General features: G+C 40.6%; 1 protein-coding gene across 3 annotated transcripts in view; it reads left to right on the plus strand.

The window, feature by feature from the left end:
* CACNB4 (calcium voltage-gated channel auxiliary subunit beta 4) overlaps nucleotides 1-20,758 on the plus strand; it is a 241,911-nt gene that overhangs the window by 1,860 nt on the left and 219,293 nt on the right. The gene's annotated exons all lie outside the window — the stretch shown is intronic.

Here is a 20,758-nt window from a genome sequence, read left to right on the forward strand (position 1 = left end):
ACAAAGACTGCCGAGATGTGTGCATTCGGGGTGACCTGGGAGGACTTTGGTGATCGCACCGAGACGGTATAGCCCAGGCTCCGCTCTGGGCTGTTGGAGTGACCTTGGGAAGTTCTTTTTCCTCCAGACCACTCAGAGCATTGTGTAATATGTTTTTAACCTGTGATGGTAGCTGCGGTGTGTTTCTTTAGTGATTATCACCGATTTAAACTGGCATTAAACTTGAAATTGAACTCAGACCTCTCCTAAAGGGTTCATGTAGGATATTTAGATATTTTTATGCAAATTTTTGTTTTCTGTAGAAATAAGTTACTACTGCTCTTTAATTCAGTGAGCAGTAAGCATATGCATTATTAAAATAAATATATTTTGGACTCTGAATTCATAAAAGACCCCTTTGCAGTGCTTAGATTATTTAATGTATGTTCCTTGTCTTTAAAAATTTGACTTATGTGACTGAGATCTTGTTCATTTTGTGGGTGTCTATTTTTGGTAGTGGTTTATTGTTGCAAATTCTTAGAAATACTAATTATACAGCAGTGTATTCCATGAGCTGTTTGGCTGAAACTTTTGAGTTCATCTACATCATCACTAAACTAACGCTTTATTCTTCCAAGCACACACAAAAACATTCTGTTATTCTTTCCTCAGTGTACTCCAAAAAGTGGTTGCGATAATGCATGTAAAACTTTGTGTTAAGTGTGGTAGTATGTGTTGGCTTAAAAATGTGAAAAATTTGCATGCTAAATAATTTTGAGAGTAATTTAAACCAATGCAGATTTTTAGAGCAAATATGTCGTTTGTCTTTCTGAAACTAGGTTTTGTTGGCTTAATAAAATGGTTTAATTCAAATTAAGGACATAAGTTATACAACTAAGTTATAATTGTATTATATACCCAATCTTACTATTTTTTCTCCACAAAAACAGTACATACATCTTATGAGTATTTACAGTTCAGCACGTATCCTACTTACATGATCTCATTTAAATGGGATGATACAGACATATAATGGCTATGATAAAAGTAACTGAGGGTTTTTATTTCTTTGACATGAGATGAAAAATGATTGCAAGTGGAATTTTAATAGTATTTTTTTGTTAGAAAAATTGACAATTTTCATGCAAATGCCAAAAAAGTTTTTTAAAAAAAGCATGATAGCTGTTTATGGTGTTAGAGCCTCATTATTTGTAGAGTGACCACTGATTTATTGTTTTTGAAATCTTGATATATTAGAGTCATGGAATTTCTTGGTACTATTTCAGTCTGTGTAGTGCCTTTGCATGCAAAGAAGATAGTGGGGGTACCAGTTTAAATACTGCTGCTCATTTCACTCCTGTAACTTACAAAAATGAGGGAAAATTTTCACTTAAAAAAAGATTGATGTGTTAAGTCAGATTGTAAGACTGGGCTGGTGAAGAATAGACAACAGGTCAAATTGGGAAACTCACCTAATAAAACAGTGTTTATTCTTTGAGCTGGTAAAAAGTTTCAGTGTTTGTGTGTGTACATGCACACATGTGAGTTGGCCTGAAAATATGCAGACTGAGAAAGAGAGCCTGCCTATACTCTAAGAACTGTTCACAAAGTCCCTCAGGCATTTTTGGCCTTGTTTCATGGTCTACTAGATTTCTGGTCTCCACAAATTTAGGATGGATGGAGGTTTGGGAATGGATCCAGGGAGCAGTGAAATGGTTTCTCTCAGGAAAGGGGCGAAGTTTATTTTGCCACTGCAAGAAGAGTGAGCTAGGGGTGACCCAGTAATGTACACAAGGCATTCTTTGAAAATGCGATGGACCGATGTTGGTCTTTATTGAGGATTAAACTCAAGAACTGGCTGCAGAAAGGAATTATGAAAGGAATGACATTTTACAGCATGACTTTCCTAAGAGTATTGCTATCACTGGAGTGGCTTTCCAAGTGAAGCTGTAGAATTTTCTCCCAGGAGGTCACTACTGATGGAGCTATTTATTGTTTTAAATTATTAGATTTTTAAATGTTAGATTTTTAGGAAACACTTATTAACATTTGCTATGTGCCCAACACTGTACTAGATACTGTGAAAGAGGAATGAGACACAGCCCCTGTACCCAAAGGATTTTATAATCTTATGGAGACACAGATGTGTACAAATAATACAGTGAAATGTAGCAAGGAACAAGGGCACGGGCAAAATGCCCATGTGTGCTGAGTACTGAAGTACTTGTGGGTGTCACTGCACGTGGAGTTGGTGTGGTGTATTCCGGGTTGCTCTCACTGCATTACTCCCAGCTACCTTCCTGCCAGTGTGTGAGGAGACAATTTGATCAGAGTGGGATTAGTTTGTTGACCTCCTTGTTAAGTCTGCCCTTGTGAGGACTGCAAAGTCTTACAAGCTCTGGCCCCCAACAGTTTCCAGCCTCATGTAGAGCAGTGATGTTTTAGCTCTGGACTCAGATCTTGAACACACCACCCTCCTCCCTGCCACAGGCCCACTGCACATGCTGAGCCCTCTCTGGAATTCTCTTATTCTCCCCTCTGCCTAATTAACTTTTAATCATCCTTGAGACCTAAGTTTAGTCTTCACTTCCTTTTCTAACCTCCCTGATGAGGTCAGTTCCTTAATCATGCACCTCATTCCAGAGTGCATTGTGCCAGTTCTCAGTAGTACCATCAACATGATAATTGAACATGTAATTAGATTTCTCTGTTAATGTCAGTCTCCTCATCCAGATGATAAGTTCTGCTATGGCAGGGTCATGTCTGCACTTGGTCGTCTTTGGGTGTTTACATTTAGTATAACAGATGTTCAATAAATACTCATTTGAGTGAATGAGAAAGTAGATGCATGGGAGACCAGCTTGACATATATTAGGCATGGGGCTCTGCTCCAATATCAAACTCTTTGTTTTATGGGGAGAAATTGCCTCCTAACAAACCTCCCCAAAATTTTGTGGCTTAAAACAGTAAGAAATTTGAAAAAATTTATGTGTGCTCCAAACATTTTTGCTATATATGTTACCTGGCTACTGGGATGGCAGAAAGGTCTGTAACAGCCTCATGCGGTTGGCAGTTGGTGATGAATAATGGCTGAGAACTGAACTGGAGCTTTTAGCAGGGGTTCAGTTTTCCTCCACCTGGGCCCCTTAGCATGGTGGCCTGAGCTTCCTCACAATATGGTAGCTAGACTCCACGAAGGAGCATCTCAAGAAGTAAAGGCTGAAGATGCAGATTTTGTAATACCTGGTATCAAAAGCTACATGACATTACCTCTGGTACAATCTCCAAGTCAAATCAGATTAAAGGGCCAGCTCAGTTCCAAAGGGAGGGAAACAGACTCTGTCTTTCAATGGGGTGCAGCAAGGTCATCTTACAAAAGAGTACGTAGAATGGGACATATTGTTGCAGCCATCTTTGGAACCATCCACCTTAGAGGAAGGAACTGTGTGGGCTTTTTTTTTAGGTATGGTAATTAGATGATCATTACAATAATTCAATGAACCCACACTGTATTTAGAGATCTAAAACATATTGAGATACTAAGTTGACGCTATAATAAAACAAGTTGGCAAAAAAAATTCAGTTGTAAGTTGAACATTGATTATAGGCACATTTCTCTGATAAAATGCAAATTCATCAACAGAAGGTATTTGCTTTGTGCATAGCTCCAAGAATAACAGTATGCCTAGAGGAATGTATATATGCAAAATTTATCTGTAAACTTAGAATCACAGAATGTTACAACAGGAGGAGATTGCAGAGGGAAAGTACTTCAGTTCCTTGTTTTCAGATGAATAAAAACAGAGATCCAAAGCCAGAGTGGCCTTTAACCAAGGATTTCACACCAACACATAGTGGAAAAACTGAGGCAGAATCCTGACTTAGAGTCTACAGTTTTTCACCACAACACACTTCATCTCTGAATAATTAAGACAGACATGCACACGCCCAATAGATGCGAACACCTGAAAAGGGATATGGAGCTTATTCCTTTTAGATCCTAAGAATATTCTTAATTTATAACGTAACTGAAGAGCAAAGCAACAACTGAAGAATATGGAGACTAAGTTTTTCCCCCTGTTTCAGTTTGCATGGTTTGCATGGTTCATGTTCCTGGAGGCTGGTTGGTTAGTTTATTCACTAATTATTGTATTAGGCAGAATGTAGCCAGGAAACAAAACACTTGAGTTTTGACAACTGAAGGACTTGAATGTACAGACATGGCTAAACAGGTGATGAGAGAAATTAGAAGCTAAACCTAGGGGTTAGCAACAGCAGGAAGTCACTGTCACCTTTAGGCTAGAAGGACAAAGAGAGGAAACTTACTAGAGTCCAGTGGCCAGACCTAGTAGATGTTGGACCTACTGGTGTACTGTTTGGTGGGAGCAAAAGATCACCTCACATTTGTCAGAAGGCTATTATCAAGACAAGAATGCCAAGTGAGGATATGAAGAAAAGGGAACCCTTGTGCACTGTTGATGGGGATGTAAATTGGTGCAGCTACTGTAGAAAACATGTATGTATGGAGGTTCCCCACAAAATTAAAAATAAAACTGTCATATGATGCGGCAGTTCCACCTCTGGGTACTTATTCAGAAGAGAATGAAAACCCTAACTCAAAAAGATACATGCATCCTCATGTTCATGGTAGTATTGTTTACAGTACAGTTTACAAGATATGGAAACAACCTTCATGTCCATGAATGGATGGACACAGAAAAGAAAATGTGACGTAAAAGAAAATAAACAGTTGACTCTTGAACAACAGCAGGTTTGAACTGTGCAGGTCCAATTTATTGATTTTTCTCATTAAATATATTGGATCATGTTTTAGAGATTTGTGACAATTATAAAAAAACATTTTATTTTCTCTAGCTTTATTGTAAAGGTACAGTATATAATACATGTAACATATAAAATACGTGTTCATTGACTATGTTATCAGTAAGACATCTGTTCAACAATAAGCTATTAGTAGTTAAGTTTTTGAGGAGTCAAAAGTTGTTTATGGATTTTTAACTGTGGGGGGGTTTGGACCCCTAACTCATGCATTATTCAAGAGTCAACAGTGGAATATTATTAAGTATAAAAAATAATGGAGTCCTGCCATTTGCTACAACATGAATGGACCTTGAGAGTATTATGCTAGATGAAATAAGTCAGACAGAGAAAGACAAATACTGTAATGATCTCACTTACATGTGGAATCTATAAAAAGGAAAACGAGGCTCATAGACAGAAATTACATTGGTGGTTCCAGAGGCAGGGATGGGTGGGTGGGTGAAACGGGTGGAGGGGGTCAAAAGGTACAAACTTTCAGTTGTAAAGTAAGTCATGGTGATAGAATGCAGATCATGGTGACTATAGTTAATAATAATTTATTGCAGTTTTGAAAGTTGCTACAAGATTAGATCTTAAAAGTTCTCATCACAAGAAAGAAATTATAACTACGTATGGTGATGGATGTTAACTAGACTTGTGATGATCATTTCACAATACATACAAATATCAAATCAGTATGTTGAATAACTGAAACTAATATAATGTTATATGTCAATAATGCCTCAATTAAAAAAAAAAGAGACACAGAGGACATGAAACATCTGCCAAAGAATCCTCTGGAGGTGGAGAGAGTGGAGAGAAATACTTCTTCCTTCTTTTTGCTCCCACTTCCCTCCAGTCTCCCAGAGTGGCTCCCATGGGCTCAGCCTGGCTGGAAGCGACTGTCGTGGAAACCTGGGAAACAGCCTGCAGGCCTTGGCCAGCTGAGATAGAAAGCAGAGCAGGGGAAGAGGAGGAAGGAAACAGGCAAACAGGCCAGGCTGGCACGACCATTATTATATTTTAGCTGCACGGGAAACAATAATGAATCATTTCCATCAATAAAATTGGAAGTTTTTACTTTCTCTGTAAGTAGAACTTCCTTGCTAAATGGTATAATCCAGTTACAATGAACTTTAAGGAAAAGTTCACACCTGTTTCCTTGGTGAATTTAATCTGGAATCCATCTTCCCAAATGAGATGTGGTGGAGCAGAAAAGAACTCTGCTGATTGTGGCAGATGATGCTTTGTTCTTGCTCTTGGGCGTCAATATGTGGAAATGAATTTATGAAGCTCCTGTTTCAGAAATCTAATGACTGGGCAAGTAATGAGTGAACTGGTTAGTTTTGCTTTTCTTCGAGTCTGTTCTTGGCACGCAGAGTTCCCTAAGTCTCATTCTCATAGAATAAAGAACTATTTACCCTTCAATTTAAGATTTTATTGGATTGTAAATGATTAATTTTACCTTCAGGTAAGATTTTATTGAAACTTAAATTCTGATTCCTATTTTAAACTTTCTAGAAGATTCTAGGACATTGTATGGAAACTTGAGCTGCAGACGGCCTTGATCTTGCTGTGGCCTTGTCCCCTTAATTATTCCACCTGTTGCCTGAGACAGTACCAGCCCCAGGTATCCAGAAGCAGACACTCACCTCCATCAAGGAAAAAAGCAAGGCAGAGCTAAAGAGAATGTATTTAGGCAAACCATGTGGTGTAGTTCCTTGTAGAAACCAGTCTCTCCGCTCCCGGTGAGTTTACTAACCGGGTGGGGGTAGCTGGGCCCAGCAAACCTAGCTGTGACCTATCTTTTCTGTCGGAGGTCATGGTATTGCTCAAGTTGATCATCCTCCTCAGGTCTGGCCGTTTCTTAGTCTCACTTCTGCAGCTTGGACTCAGAGGAAAGCATAGACCCTAACCAGGGTGAGCAGTCTCGCAGCTCAGTCAGACTCACTGAACGCTCTAGGAACCATTCACAGACATGGGGAGAGGGGGCGTGCAGGCCCCATTCAGCTCGTAGCTCTCTGCGTTTTAACTGTGTGTGCTTTTTTAGCCACATTAGGGAGTGAAGTACTTTCTTGAGGATGCCATTCTCTCTGCTCACTCACCCTCCACTGGAGCTTCCTTCCCACCTGAAAAGTCACGGGCCTCAGAAACATGCATCCTGTGGGCCTGTCCTCAGCAGGGAGCCTGGACAGTTTTCACTTCCTCTGCACCCAGGATTTGGCACCAGTATTTCTTCCGTGGGCCTTGCAGAGCACTCCCTTAGCCATTGCTGATCACACGCCCTCTTTTTAACCCTCCTCAGATTAGAATTCATCAAATTGCGGAGTCTCAGAACAGCTAGGCTCTTATCCCCAACCAACCCATAAGAACACACTATGATTAAGCAGCCGGTATGGTCCTGCATACAGGTACTGCCCTCCTGTTTCATGAACCAGGACAGTGTTGAGGTAGAATAAAGCCCTCTTCATTCTAGAAGAGTGTAAGTCATGAACTTGACTACAGTGCATCCCATCAGGAATTTTGCATGGATTTTACCAAGTGAACTGGGACAGGGAGAGAGGACGGGATTGGGAGCCTGAATTAATGAAAAGGCTAAATTATAGATCCAATTTTAAGGGAATAGTTTTATTGCTTTTGTTTAACAATAATGACAGGCTGTGTACTATGGCAGCCTGCTTTCAGAAATAGATAAGGCTGGTGAGTTTTCAACACCTGGCTTGAATATAGACACTGCTTTGAAATCCCTTGAAGACAGTTGCCATTTTAATTAGAGTAAACATATCCCATATACAAACTTTCTTATTTTCTTTAAGATATCCTTCCTTGTTACAAATTTTATATGGTAAGGAATTGCTTGAATCTGAAGGGTGACATTCAGCGTTTTTACTTTATGTGCTGAAATCATTAATTAGATAGGGGTTGTAGAGTTTCCCTGACATCTACTGAATCTTTTTGATCATTTCACTGTGATTATTTGGATGACAAACTGCCCATTTTATTTCTCATTTTATGTTTTTTACTGGTGGAGGTACTTTCTCCAGGGTTGCAATTAATTGCTGTAACACTAGCCTTTATTTTGAGAGGAAATATTTTGTAAACATCAACAGGAAAGTAATCTGCTTTTTTCCAGATCACAAGATTTTGTCAGGATCATGAAAAATGGCAAACTTTTGAAATGTTCACTGTGTCCAAATATTGTGATACTATATTTTAATCATTATTTTTATTTTATATTATTATGTAATTTCTCCTGTATTGTAGGGAAGACCGGCGGTAATGGAAATGCATGGTAACTCGTGTAGGTGAATTTATCATACTCTTGTTTATTCTCAAATGGCCCAGTGCTAGTGTTAACCACTCAAATACTGGTTCTGTTTTCAAATCAAACAGGTGGGTAAAATGGCTACCATCCAGGTTAGCGTGCTCTCTTGGCATGACTTTTATTCAGCGTCTTTGTGTGTGTATGTGGATCAGAAGAAGAGAAGTCATTCTTCAGGGATTCAGAGGCTTGTATTCTATTATCACCATGATCTAATTTTAGAACATTTTCATGGCCCCAAAAAGAAACCTTGTACCTTTAGCAGTCATTTCCCATCCTCCTCCTCACCCCCAGCCCTAGGCAACCAATGATCTATTTTTTATCTATAGATTTGCCTATTCTGGACATTTCATAAAACTGGAATAATACAATAATATGTGATCATCTGTGACTGGCTTTAAAATTTTTCATTAACATATTGTCTACACCAGCCCAAGGGTTTCCACTTGTAGCCGCTGGTCTAAATGTGTGTGGGGAAGGGGCTTGCCTTCCCTTAAGCCCATATGGTTTTGAAAGGGGTGGATCATATGTATATGTCCTTGGAGTTGCACTGTCAGGTCATAAAATCTGAGTTTTCAGGGGGCAAAACTATTTGACCTGCTTGGAAATCAAACCCTTGACCTTGGCCTCCTTGTCATCAGGATTGAATAAAACTGAGTGACTTTCATCTGTAGAAGAGGATTTATATAATAGAAGGAGATTGATGGCATTAAAGAAAAGGGAGCAATATAAGTGGCTATTGCCATCATCTTCAGTAATTCTGAATAATAGAAATGTGTTGGGTATTTACAATTCAAAATACTTTTATGTTGATGTTCATAATAACTCAGTTCTGGTAATTGTAATATTTCTTCCTTGAGAGATACAATTAAGGAGAAAGCAGAATGCTTGAGTTCCAAGCTAAGTACAATATTTATGGGACTTACTGGGTATATAAAACTGCTCTCTGTGTGGCAGGTGCTGCTCAATTATATTTGAGCACTTCCCAGGGGGACAAAAGCCAATTTTCAACACAGCCATGAAGGAGAGAAATGGGTCAACTGTGCAAACATTCTCTGCTAATTTCAGAAAGCTTGAGGGGTGACTTAGTTTGGGGTATTTTTTAATTCTTGTGATCTCTGTGTTGTAGGGAGACGTTCTGGTAGGGAAGGCTCAGTTTTTCATTTGGTCTGAGTTGTCATTTACTTTAATATAATGTAACTATTTCTTTTGATGCCTTAAATGAAAATTAAACCAAATAATATCATTTTGAAAACTATGTCAAAAGTCCACTGTAAGAATAGTGGGTACCATGGGTATTATTATTATTGCTAACTTGACATGAGCAGAGATGCTCAGTTAACCCAATAAGATGCTAATTTCATATTTCCAAGTATTTTGTTTAATTATTATGTCTACTAGGGGAGAGTGAAAAGTGTAATTGTAAAGAAAAAAGGAGGGATATGAATCTGCTACATTAAATTTTTATGTATTTATTTTATATGGTAAAATGTACATGACAAAACTTACCATTTTAATCATATTAAGCACAGAGCTCGGTGGCATTAAGTACGTTGACTAGTGTGATTTATTAGTGCGTGTGGCACGTTATTTTTAAAAATGCAGACAGGCAAAACAAAAATTACATATATCCAACTTAGAATATGTGAAAAATGTCCACCATCCATCCAGGCCTCCCACCACGACTGTGCCCTTGTGTAGAGCAGGAACAGGAAACAGACCTTGAAGAGTTCCCCCAGGTCCTGGTCCTGAAGCTGAAAAGAACCAGAAACTCAGTGTGAAGGCACTGGAAGTGCTGTGGACACTGAGCACACACCCTTGAGGCGGTGTGGGAAGTCAGGACTGGGGCATGAGCCTGCGCAGGGGGCATTTTGCTGCAGAATACCTGGGGCTTAGGGGGCTCTAGTCATTCATACATTATTGTAGCTTGCCTTAGAGCTTACAAACATGCTAAAGAGGCCCTCCACAATAAAGCAGACACCCTCCCCAGCAAAGCACCCCATCTCCCTGGACCTGTTTGCCCTCTCGCACTGCATCCTCTCCTTACTTCCCTAGCAGAAGGCTTGCCCCCCTCTGACCCAGCCACAAGTACACATACTCAGACTTGGACTCAACCCCTCTTTACTATATCCTCCAGCCTCTCAGTCATGCCATTCCTTCTCCCTGAAGAAAGTCTGTGTGAACAGCACTTCCTTTTAACTAAGGTGCTGTTTCTCAGGTAAAACCTACTAGGTGACAAACAGCACCATCCTCAGCATCTCAGGACAAGCTGAGTTTCACACGTCCTCAACCCTGGGTCACGCTCTGTCCCCTGGATCCACATGTGGCACTTCCAGTGCTCTGCATCCCACAGATTGCCCTGAAGCACACATTCAGCCTGCTTCTCTGTGTGTAGGGTTATACCAAGAAGCAGCCAGCATTCTGCTTCTGCCCCAGGACTGCATGAAACTTGCTTCCAGCAGTGACTCTCATGTGCGCTGACCTGTGCAAGCTGATGAAGACACAGACAAACTTTGAATCTCCTCTGTCCAGTAGGCTCAGGTGCAACATACTCATAATTTGTCTTTCTCTTTATTTTAGTTTATGAATTTCCATTTGGTGAGGTGGAATAGAAGTAAGAAAGAAGAGGAAGGTGATGTTGGGGTCTGGCATATGTTAGGCGTCAGTGCAGGCCTGTATCCAGTGTTGACATGGAGCCCTCTGGACAGAGGGATGGCACTGGGTGCCTCGGGAGAAAACGTGGCTGGTGGGAGACAGTTCGAGAAAGGGAAATAAATGAGGCTCAAACTTGGTCTGTTTCAAAATTTGTTCTAGAACTGTATCTGTTAGTGATTTTTCATTTGCAAATAAACAGAAACTCAACACAAATTGGCTAAGACAACGTAGGATTCCTGGCTCACGAAGTGAAAAATCCAGTAGATGTCTGGCTTCAGGTATGGCTTGTTGCAGAAGTTCATGCCTCTGTTAGGTCTTCTGCTCCCTTTCAATGCAGTTCTTTCAGCACTGCGTGTTCGTGTGTGCTCAGTTCTGTGTGCTGGCTTGGGCCTCATGGCACCTGTCAGGTGGCAGTAGTGGCCACAGTGGTTCAGGATCTCCCATTGATAGGGTGCCTTGTTCAAAGGAAGAGATAGCCTCTCTTATGGTAGCTCAGCAGAAAGGAAAAGGAGGCTTTTTTTCTATCAGAAGTACCATCTTCCCCTTAGAAATAACGTAGAACACACACGAACACACACACACACACACACACACACACACACACACACTCTCTCTCTCTCTCTCTCTCTCTCTCTCTCTCTCTCTCTCTCTCTCTCTCTCTCTCTCTCTCTCTCTCTCTCTCTTTCTCCCTGTATCTTTTTGGCCTAAAACGGCTCATGAACCAGCACTGTTGGTTCAGGGACTGCCTGAAGCCAGTAGTGACTTCCAGAGACTAGACTGTGGTCAGCCCCACCGTGGCTGAGAATGGGGAGGACCAGTTCCCTAGGGCACTTGGGAGCTACTAGTGGATGCAGGGGAAAATGGGTGCTGCAGAAGCAATCAGCTTAGTGTTCACTGAGGGAGGGACCCTCTTGTGGACTCAGGCCAGATGGTGGGAATCCTTCCTTCTCCAGTCTCTCATTCCTCTTTTACCTTACGTTTCAGCCACTTCATGGGCTAAATTGGAATTTTTATTCAATTGTGGTAAAACACATATGAAAAGAAATTGGCCATCTTAACCGTTTTTCAGTGTGTATTTCAGTGACATTAAGTTCATTCATATTGTTATGCAACCATCACCACCATGCATGCTAAATATACTTTTGTAGGCTAATCTGGGAGTCTACTTTGTGTTGGAACATTGTTTCTTCATGAGAAAATACATACCAAATTTCAGATAACTGACTAAATAATGAATTTCAGGGACATCACCCAAGTTTGAATACAGGGTGACTACCTCGATTAACAGTTCTCAGGGCCTCTGTTTTCCTGTCTGCAAAATGGGTGTTTAAGTGAGGTGGGTGAGGTGACCTCTGAGGTTCCTTCCAGCTCTAGTATTTTAGGACTTTACATCTGTGTCTGCAGATGTGTGCGATCCACTCATACATCTTGGTAGAAAACACTGTATTGTGTAGCTTTTTCAAAACTCCTGCGACACATAGCTGCTGAGATGAACTCACAAAACATAGGGTCATTCAGTATCAAATACTGTTAAGAGTATTGGATGAAAACATTCTTTTTAGAATATAGCAAAGAGATAATAATGTGGAGTTTACAAGAAGAAAGATAATTTGGGATGGAGGTGGAATTTATAACTTTCAAGCATATGCATATAGCAACGAAAGGCTGTGCAGAGAATAGAGTGGGCTGTCAAGAATGAAGTATTTGTGAAGTGTGGGGAGATGCTTCTCAGATGTGCATCCCAGAAGCTATGAAGAGGAAGTCAGCTGAGGAATAGTATAGCTCCTGCTCTAAGGCTTATTACAGCCACCGGGAAGAGCAAGTAGATAGTGGGGCTTTAAATCTATAATAAAGAATAACAGTTTCCATATTGAAACTTTGCGGAAGGTGAGAGGAATCACAGGATTGATCCTCATCATTTGAAAACTGCATTAACTTTCAGTACTGACCTTCTTGCTTATCCCTTATTTCTTAGGGTCATGAGATTTATTTAGCACTTGTAGTTTGGCAAGGTGTCCCATATTCTAATCAATGAGGAAGGGGTTTCTGTTTTTAAGTGACATTAACTATTTAATAAGTAGACTCTTGGGATGTTTTTATAACAGACCTGTGTGTTCACATTGCCTGGGTAAGTGGATGTACTTGGCTATTTTCCTTCTCATCGCTCTTCCAGTCAGTGGCACATGCTCCTTATTTATTATTTAAAAAACATATTTATATCCTTCCTTGTTCTGGAAATGACTTAAGTGAGCTTGTATCATATCACAAATGAATAAAAATGAACTAAGGAGAAGATGAGGGTAAGATAGTGTGTTGAGTACACAAAATGTGTGCCAGTGAAATCCTAGTCACTTACTACTTGGGAGTCTCAAGTTTGACTCTGAATTTCTAGGAACTACCCAGAGAAGAAAGCAATATCATTTAGAGGATTTATAATGTTCAAGGGTAAAAGTAAGCTTGTTTAGGAAAAGCACAAATACTTTCCGTACCGAGACTAAAGAGAATCTCTCTCATGTTCTCATAGAGTTCTCATGGTACTGTGTAGAATAGCAAATTAAACCTGGAAGTGATACTTTATCTTTATTGTTCTAGAGTTGTTTCTTATAATATCCTTCACTATATAGATAATATCCCTCATCATGCTGAAGTACGGCTCAAATAAAAGCAATTATGTGGGAGCCATAGCTGTTTGGTTAAATATCTGTGGTTCTCAACCTTGGCTGCATGTTAGAATCACCAGGAAGTTTATAAACATCCTGATGCCAGGCCAGACTCCAGCCTAATTAAATCAAGATTTCATGGGGTAGACTTAGGCATCAGTAATTTTCAAAACTCCCCAGGTGATGGATGTGCTTCTCTGGTCTCATGTAATTCAGGGGCAGATTTTATTTTAGAGCAGCAGTGTTCAACCAGGATGTACTAGGCAGCATATGTACTAGTTCAGTGATGCTGCGGGAATGAAAACTGACCCCACACAATAACAAGTACAACAAAGGCCTATTTTGCACTCACCCTCAGTGGATCTTCTGGGATAAGTGGGGGCTTGCTCGCTGTTGTTCTCATTCCAGTAAAGCCCCCACTATGTGGAATACTTGTTTGCTGCGGAAGAGGGAATGAGAGACGTGGGTTAATCATACAGTGGCTGTTAAAGTAAATGCTAAGCTGCTGTAACGCTGAAACCAAAAGATACAATGGATATGTCTTCATCAGCTAACAGTCCAGAGGGAGGTGGGCAGTTCAGAGAGGGTAGATAGCTTTATTTCAAGTGATAAGTGGTCCAAGGACCTAACGCTGGTGGGTAGGCTCTGCCATTCTCAACATTTAGATTCTATCTTTGGGTCCAATGTGGCTGCTACAGTGGTCACCATTTCCTAGGTAGCTCCAAGGGAAAAGAAGAGAATAAGTAGCTTCATTAGAAAAATAAAAAAAAAATTATAGTTGATATACAATATCTTGGTTCCAGATGTATAGCGTAATGATTCGACAATTACATACATTACTAAATGCTAACCATGATAAGTGTAGTTATCATCTGTCAACATACAACAAAGTTCCAGTATTATTAGCTGTATTCTCTATGCTATACTTCCTTGCCTGTGACTTATATGTTCTATAATTGGAAGTTTGTACCTCTCTATCCCCTTCAACTATTTTAACCAACGCCCCACCTTCCTCTCCTATGGCAACCATCAGTCTATTCTCTGTGCTTATGAATCTATTTTTGTTTTGTTTTTTAGGTTCCACAGGTAAATGAAGTAATATAGTATTTGTCTTTCTTTGACTTATTTCACTTAGCATAATATCCTCTAGGTCCATCCCTTTTGTCAAAAGTGGCAACATTTCATTCTTATTCATGGCTGAATAATATTGTTTTATACATGTGCCACATTTTTTTTCTCTATCTGTTGATAGACACTTGGGTTGCTTCCATAGCTTGGCTATTGTAAATAAAGCTGCAGTAAACATAGGGGTGCATATATCTTTTCAAATCAGGGATTTTGTTTTTTTCAGGTAAATTCCTAGAAGTGGAATTACTGGGCTGTATGGTTGTTCTATTTTTAGTTATCTTGAGAAACCTTATACTGCTTTCCGAAGTGACTGCACCAGTTTTAAGTAGCTTCATTTTTAAGGGAATGACCCAGAAGTTAAGCATATTTCTTCTGCTCACCACGCATTGATCTGAGCTTTGTCATGAGCACCTAGCTTCAGAGGAGGCTGAGAAATGTGGTCTCTAGCTGAGTAGCCACGTGAAGGCTAAAAATTGTGATGCTTATATTTTTGGAGAGAAAGAGAATGGCTGTTGCGTCCAGTCAGGTAGATTGCCTTCTCACAATTGTTTGCGGAGTTTGGTTTCAGCATAAAAACTCTTTCCTTGTTAATCAGCATATTTGGAGATGCTCTGGTTGATGGGGAGCCAGTACCTGAACCACCCTCAAGCTCTCTGCAGCAGTTCTAGAGGCATCTTGAAGGATCTGTGAAAATCACTGATGTTAGATAACTGGTGGTTTGCATATGCTGGAGACCATGCTCTCAAAATATCTTTTTTCCAAGAAGAATTTTGGAATGATACTGAAATGAAAGATGTGAGTAATCCTTCTAGTCAGTTCTAGCTCCGAAAGCCATCTCAGATTCCCCCACTTCTCTCCATCACTCCTGCCACCACCTGGTTCCTTGTTTGAGCCACTGCACCCTCAGCTCTCCTCTGGTCCACTGACAGCCTCCCTTGCTTCCACTCACCACCAGGTCCATTCTCTGCCCAGCTGCCAGAGGTGTCTCTCTTTGAGAAGGAAATGAGATGATGGCCTTCCTCATATGGATGGTGCTTTGGTCTGGGACCTCATATTGGTGCCTGCGTTCCTGCAGACCAGATCCTCTCATCCCAGACTTCCTCAGGAGGCAGCAGGATGGAGTGGACTCTGGAATGTGAGCCAGTTAGGACAGGCTGAGACAGATACCTGTATGTGCGGCTGCAAGTGTAGAGCTCGGCGGGTGTAAAGAGGCAAGCGGGCAGTTTGACCAAACCTGGGGGGAGCCTCTCAGTCAGACCACAGGTCAATTGTGGGAAAATCAGTAGAGCCCACGGGATTAAGTTAAACACTGCCTGTGTCCTTCGCGTCTGCTGGTCTCCACCTGGCATGCTCTCCCTCCACTGCTTTTTCTGGTGAACTCCTACTCTTTTTCTTCACAGTTGCATAAATGTCACATCCTCTGTAAAGTCTTCTCCAACACCTCCAGGCAGAATTAGTTTCTTCCTCCCTTGGTACATTCAGAGCACTTGGCACATTGTTTTGAAATTATGTGTTTACAGGCGTCTGCCATTGCCAGTGAACCCCTCACGGACTTGGAATTACAAATCACCTGTATACATCATGCCTTATGCCAACCCTTACCCAAAAAAGCCCTATAAAACCCCAGACCCTGCATCTACCTACCACTTCAGCATTTCATTAAAAAAAAAAAAATAAGGGAGAAATGTGGGATTCACATATAAATCAAGTATAAAAATCAAACAAATAATCATATCTGACTTGATTGTTTATAGTTTATGATGCGTGATCAAAACCGAAAGTTTCTGTGATATGACTGCCCTTGCACTGTTAACCATGTAAGAATTTATTCACTATGTAAGAACTTGTTCACCATCTAAGAACTTGTTCGTTATACTTCAGAAGATTGGAGACTGTTGAGAATTAGGCTTGGGGTTGATTAATGATTGTGCATTGAGTCCCCTATACAGAATTTTATTGTTGTTAACAACCATTTGATCAATAAATATGAGAGATGCCCTCTCAAAAAAAAAAACAAACAAACCCCAGACCCTGAACCCTAAAGCGTGCCTCCTCTCTGAGGTTGCCTGCACTTGCCTTTCTTCGAGTGTGTCACTCTCTCTGTCCTACTTCACGTAAGCAGGGAGGGGCTGCTGAGAGCTCTGATCTGGGCTTGCAAGTTCCCATCTCCTGGGTGACCCGGACTGGACTGTGGTTATACGTCATGCTCCTTAGTAGCCTGCCTGAAAATCTCTTTTCTGTGCCTGTGGGAAGTTCTCAGGACATCATCTCACTCCATTCAGTGCTCTGCGGCTCCCCTGATTCCTGGGGTGGTAGGGACTCAGTCCCTTTGCTGTGCAGATTCAAGGGGACACTGGACGCCAGGTGACCCTGGCTTCAGGAGTTGGCAAGGAATTATGCCCTTATGCCGAGCAGCAGCTCAGTGAGCTTCCCTTTCCTCCCTCTGTTTTTCTTTCCTCTCCTCTTTCTTTAGTAAACCTGCCTTTATCTAGATAAGAACCAAAGAAAATAAACTCACCGCACCCCACCAGTTGGATGGAGCTGATGGTGGTCGTGTTGGTAGCCCTGAAGGCTTTGGGACTAGACTGGTTTTCAGCACTTACTCTGGGTTCGCCTCTGTCGCTCAGCCTGCCAGCTGGGACTCACGGCCCCTAGGGCCTGCAGTGATGACCACACAGCTTTGTTTTCTGTTGTCTTGCCATTCCTCCCCTGCCTGCCTGCCTTGTTCAAACTCAGCCACCTCCCCAGGGGCTCACGTGTGGCTCTTCACCTCGCTTCCAGCCCTTGGCTCTATCTGGACACTAGCCCTGGGGCAGTTTGCTCGTTCTAGCATAGAATCCTGTCCCCTGTCTCTATCCTCTACTCCATGTAGAGGCTTCTTCTGGGTCTAGATCCCTGCTCTTCCACCCGGAGCCAGGGCCACATCCCCAATAGAATAGAGCTTGTCAAGTGAGAGATTTTAATGCTTGAGGACATTTCTTATTGAAGGGAATGCCCCAAGTTCTGAGAGCCCTCCTCTTGAAGAACATAGTTGGCAATGGAGAATGGACTTGCCTTTAAGCAATGATAGCAGATTGATCAATCTGCCCATGATTATTTCTTTTATTCTGTTCTCAAAGTGTATCTTTATTTTCACAGAGAGTTTTTACTATCTTGTACTGTGTCCCAATCTCTGAGCATTATTTAAACCGTTGGCTATTTTATTTGTGTATTGAGCAACTCATTTGTTTACTTTTCTGTCTCGGCTTGTTCAAAATTAATAATAATACCACTCTAATGCTAACTTATGCCAGACTTGGTGATGGCACTAGAATCTGGGGGTGGTGGCTAAATTCTATTGTAAACATAGTGAGAGCATGATCACCAGCTTACTACATGAGGAAAATAGTACTGAGCTACCGCAGCTCTATCAGTGGGGAGGACACTTCCAGGTATGTGGAATTTGGTGTGGGGGAAGGTTAGAGGGGTGTTGGGTGAGCTTTTTTGACCTTTGATAACAAAGAAGAAGGTCACTTCATTAAAGAAGTCATTATTCTGATGTTGTGACATTTGCATTTGCCCTTGGCCAACTACCCTCAGTTCTTCTGGACCTTACTCTTTCTCTGCCAAAGGCACAAAGTTGGTATGCATAGATTTCTTCCAAAGACTAGTAGCTTTTGTGATATATTGCTCTTTAAGAGCATTTCCCTGTTATTTTATAAAAACTCTCAAGTTAGCACTAAATTCTGGTCTAGTAGAAAGAGCACAATATTTACAGCAAAAGCCCAAATTCAGGGACTAGCTTAACCATTTTCTAGACCCAAAGTAAGTTGCTTAACTCCTTTGAGTGTTAGTGTCCACTCTGGTAAATGGAGATAACTGCTGTGCCTCATCATAAAGGCTTTGTAAGCCATGAGATATTGTCTGTGAAAAGGGTCAATAATGTTAAAAGGTTTCTATTGTTATTTTTATATTTGAATCATGATACTCATCTTGAGGCATGAATGATCTTTCATTAGGAATTTTGCTGTTTAGGAAAACTAACACAAATATCACAGATATTTATGAAATAATTATACTTTTAAATCACCTTGCATACAAAAATTTCCCAAAATTTAATATTCATTAATCCCCTCTAGACACATTGGATTTCTCAAGTTGTCTTGGAGCTGTGAAATCCAAGCCAGCTCAGTGACAGGCATTCTTCAGATCTTTGCCTCCACACTGCACTCTCTTGGTCTGGAATGATTGTCCCCACCCTCTCCTGGGATGCTCCTGCTCATCTCTGCAGCCCTGCTCAAAAGTCACCTCTTCTGGAGTCTAATTGTTCCTGGCAGGAGTTATTTCTGTCTCTACAGCTCCTTGTGCTTACCCCTCAACTGCCCCTCTCAGTTATTGTTCATCTAATTGTAAAGTACACCTGAATATAAGCTCCCGAAGGGCAGGGAGTTTTGCTGCTTTGGATTGCTGTGCTAGTCCCAGTGCCTAGAAACGTGCCTGGCACATAGTGGTTGTTCATTGAGCCTTCACTGAATGAATGGATGGATGAATGAATGAAGATAAGTAAGTCACCCCCTTCAGTTTCTTAAGGGTATAAACTGGTTTATATTGATGTCTCTTGTCACCTCGTCTTGGTCAGGGCTGGCACCTACTAGGTTTACATGTTTGTTGAATGAATATATTTCTGGATTAGGGACACATGTTTTATTTATTTATTTATTTAGTCAGTCCTTGAACTCCGTGCTTTTTAAAAAATTTTGGTGTCATTAATATACAATCACATGAGCAACATTGCTGTTACTTGATTCCTTCCATTATCAAGTCCCCACCTCATACCCCATTACAGTCACTGTCCATCACTGTAGTAAGATGCTATAGAGTCACTACTTGTCTTCTCTGTGCTATACTGCCTTCCCCGTGTCCCCCCTACATTATGTGTGCTAATCATAATATCCCTTAAACCCTTAGGGTAAATTCCTAGGAGTGGAATTCCTGGGTCAAATGGTATTTCTATTTTGAGTGTTTTGAGAAACCTCCATACTGCTTTCCGCAATGGTTGAACTAATTTACATTCCCACCAGCAGTGTAGGAGGGTTCCCCTTTCTCCACGTCCTCGGCAACATTTGTTGTTTGTCTTTTGGATGTTGGCCATCCTAACTGGTGTGAGGTGATATCTCATTGTGGTTTTGATTTGCATTTCTCTGATGATTAGGGATGTGGAGCATCTTTTCATGTGCCTGTTGGCCATCTGAATTTCTTCTTTGGAGAAGTGTCTATTCAGCTCCTCTGCCCATTTTTTAATTGTATTATTTGCTTTTTGTTTGTTGAGGCCCGTGAGCTCTTTATATATTTTGGATGTCAAACCCTTATCGGATATGTCATTTATGAATATATTCTCCCATACTGTAGGATGCCTTTTTGTTCTATTGATGGTGTCCTTTGCTGTACAGAAGCTTTTTAGTTTGATATAGTCCCACTTGTTCATTTTTGCTTTTGTTTCCCTTGCCCGGGGAGATATTTTCATGAAGAAGTTGCTCATGTTTATATTCAAGAGAGTTTTGTATATGTTTTCTTCTAAGAGTTTTATGGTTTCATGACTTACATTCAGGTCTTTGATCCATTTCTAGTTTGCCTTTGTATATGGAGTTAGACAGTAACATTGTCTTGCATGTAGCTATCCAGTTTTGCTAACACCAGTTGGTAAAGGGGCTGTCATTTCCCCATTGTATGTCCATGGCTCCTTTATCATATATTAATTCACCATATATGCTTGGGTTAATATCTGGGCTCTCTATTCTGTTCCATTCGTCTATAGCTCTGTTCTTGTGCTAGTACCAAATTGTCTTGATTACGAGACACATATATTTAAAACACAGGAGAGCAAGGCTAAATACTATGAGGTCTTAAAGATGTCATTGTACTTTTCACACTGTTTCTAAAATATTTGATTTTTATTTTGTTTTTAGGTTACCATAGGCCCTATGGCATTTTTATAAAAACCTGTGATAAACATTTGGAGTAGTTTTTAAAACTAAATAAACCAAATCATAGGTCTCCCTAGACTAATTTTTAATATAAATTCTCAAATTGTGTTTTCTAAAACGTGGTATAAACGTTATTATCATAGAAAATGCCAAAAAATATTTTACATCTTTAGCAGCCTAATGTACAGATATTAATAGTTTCCCCTTAATAACAATTATTGCAAATTCAT

This window comes from Manis pentadactyla, chromosome 8, assembly GCF_030020395.1.
Source record: "Manis pentadactyla isolate mManPen7 chromosome 8, mManPen7.hap1, whole genome shotgun sequence".
In the NCBI taxonomy this organism is placed as follows: domain Eukaryota; kingdom Metazoa; phylum Chordata; class Mammalia; order Pholidota; family Manidae; genus Manis; species Manis pentadactyla.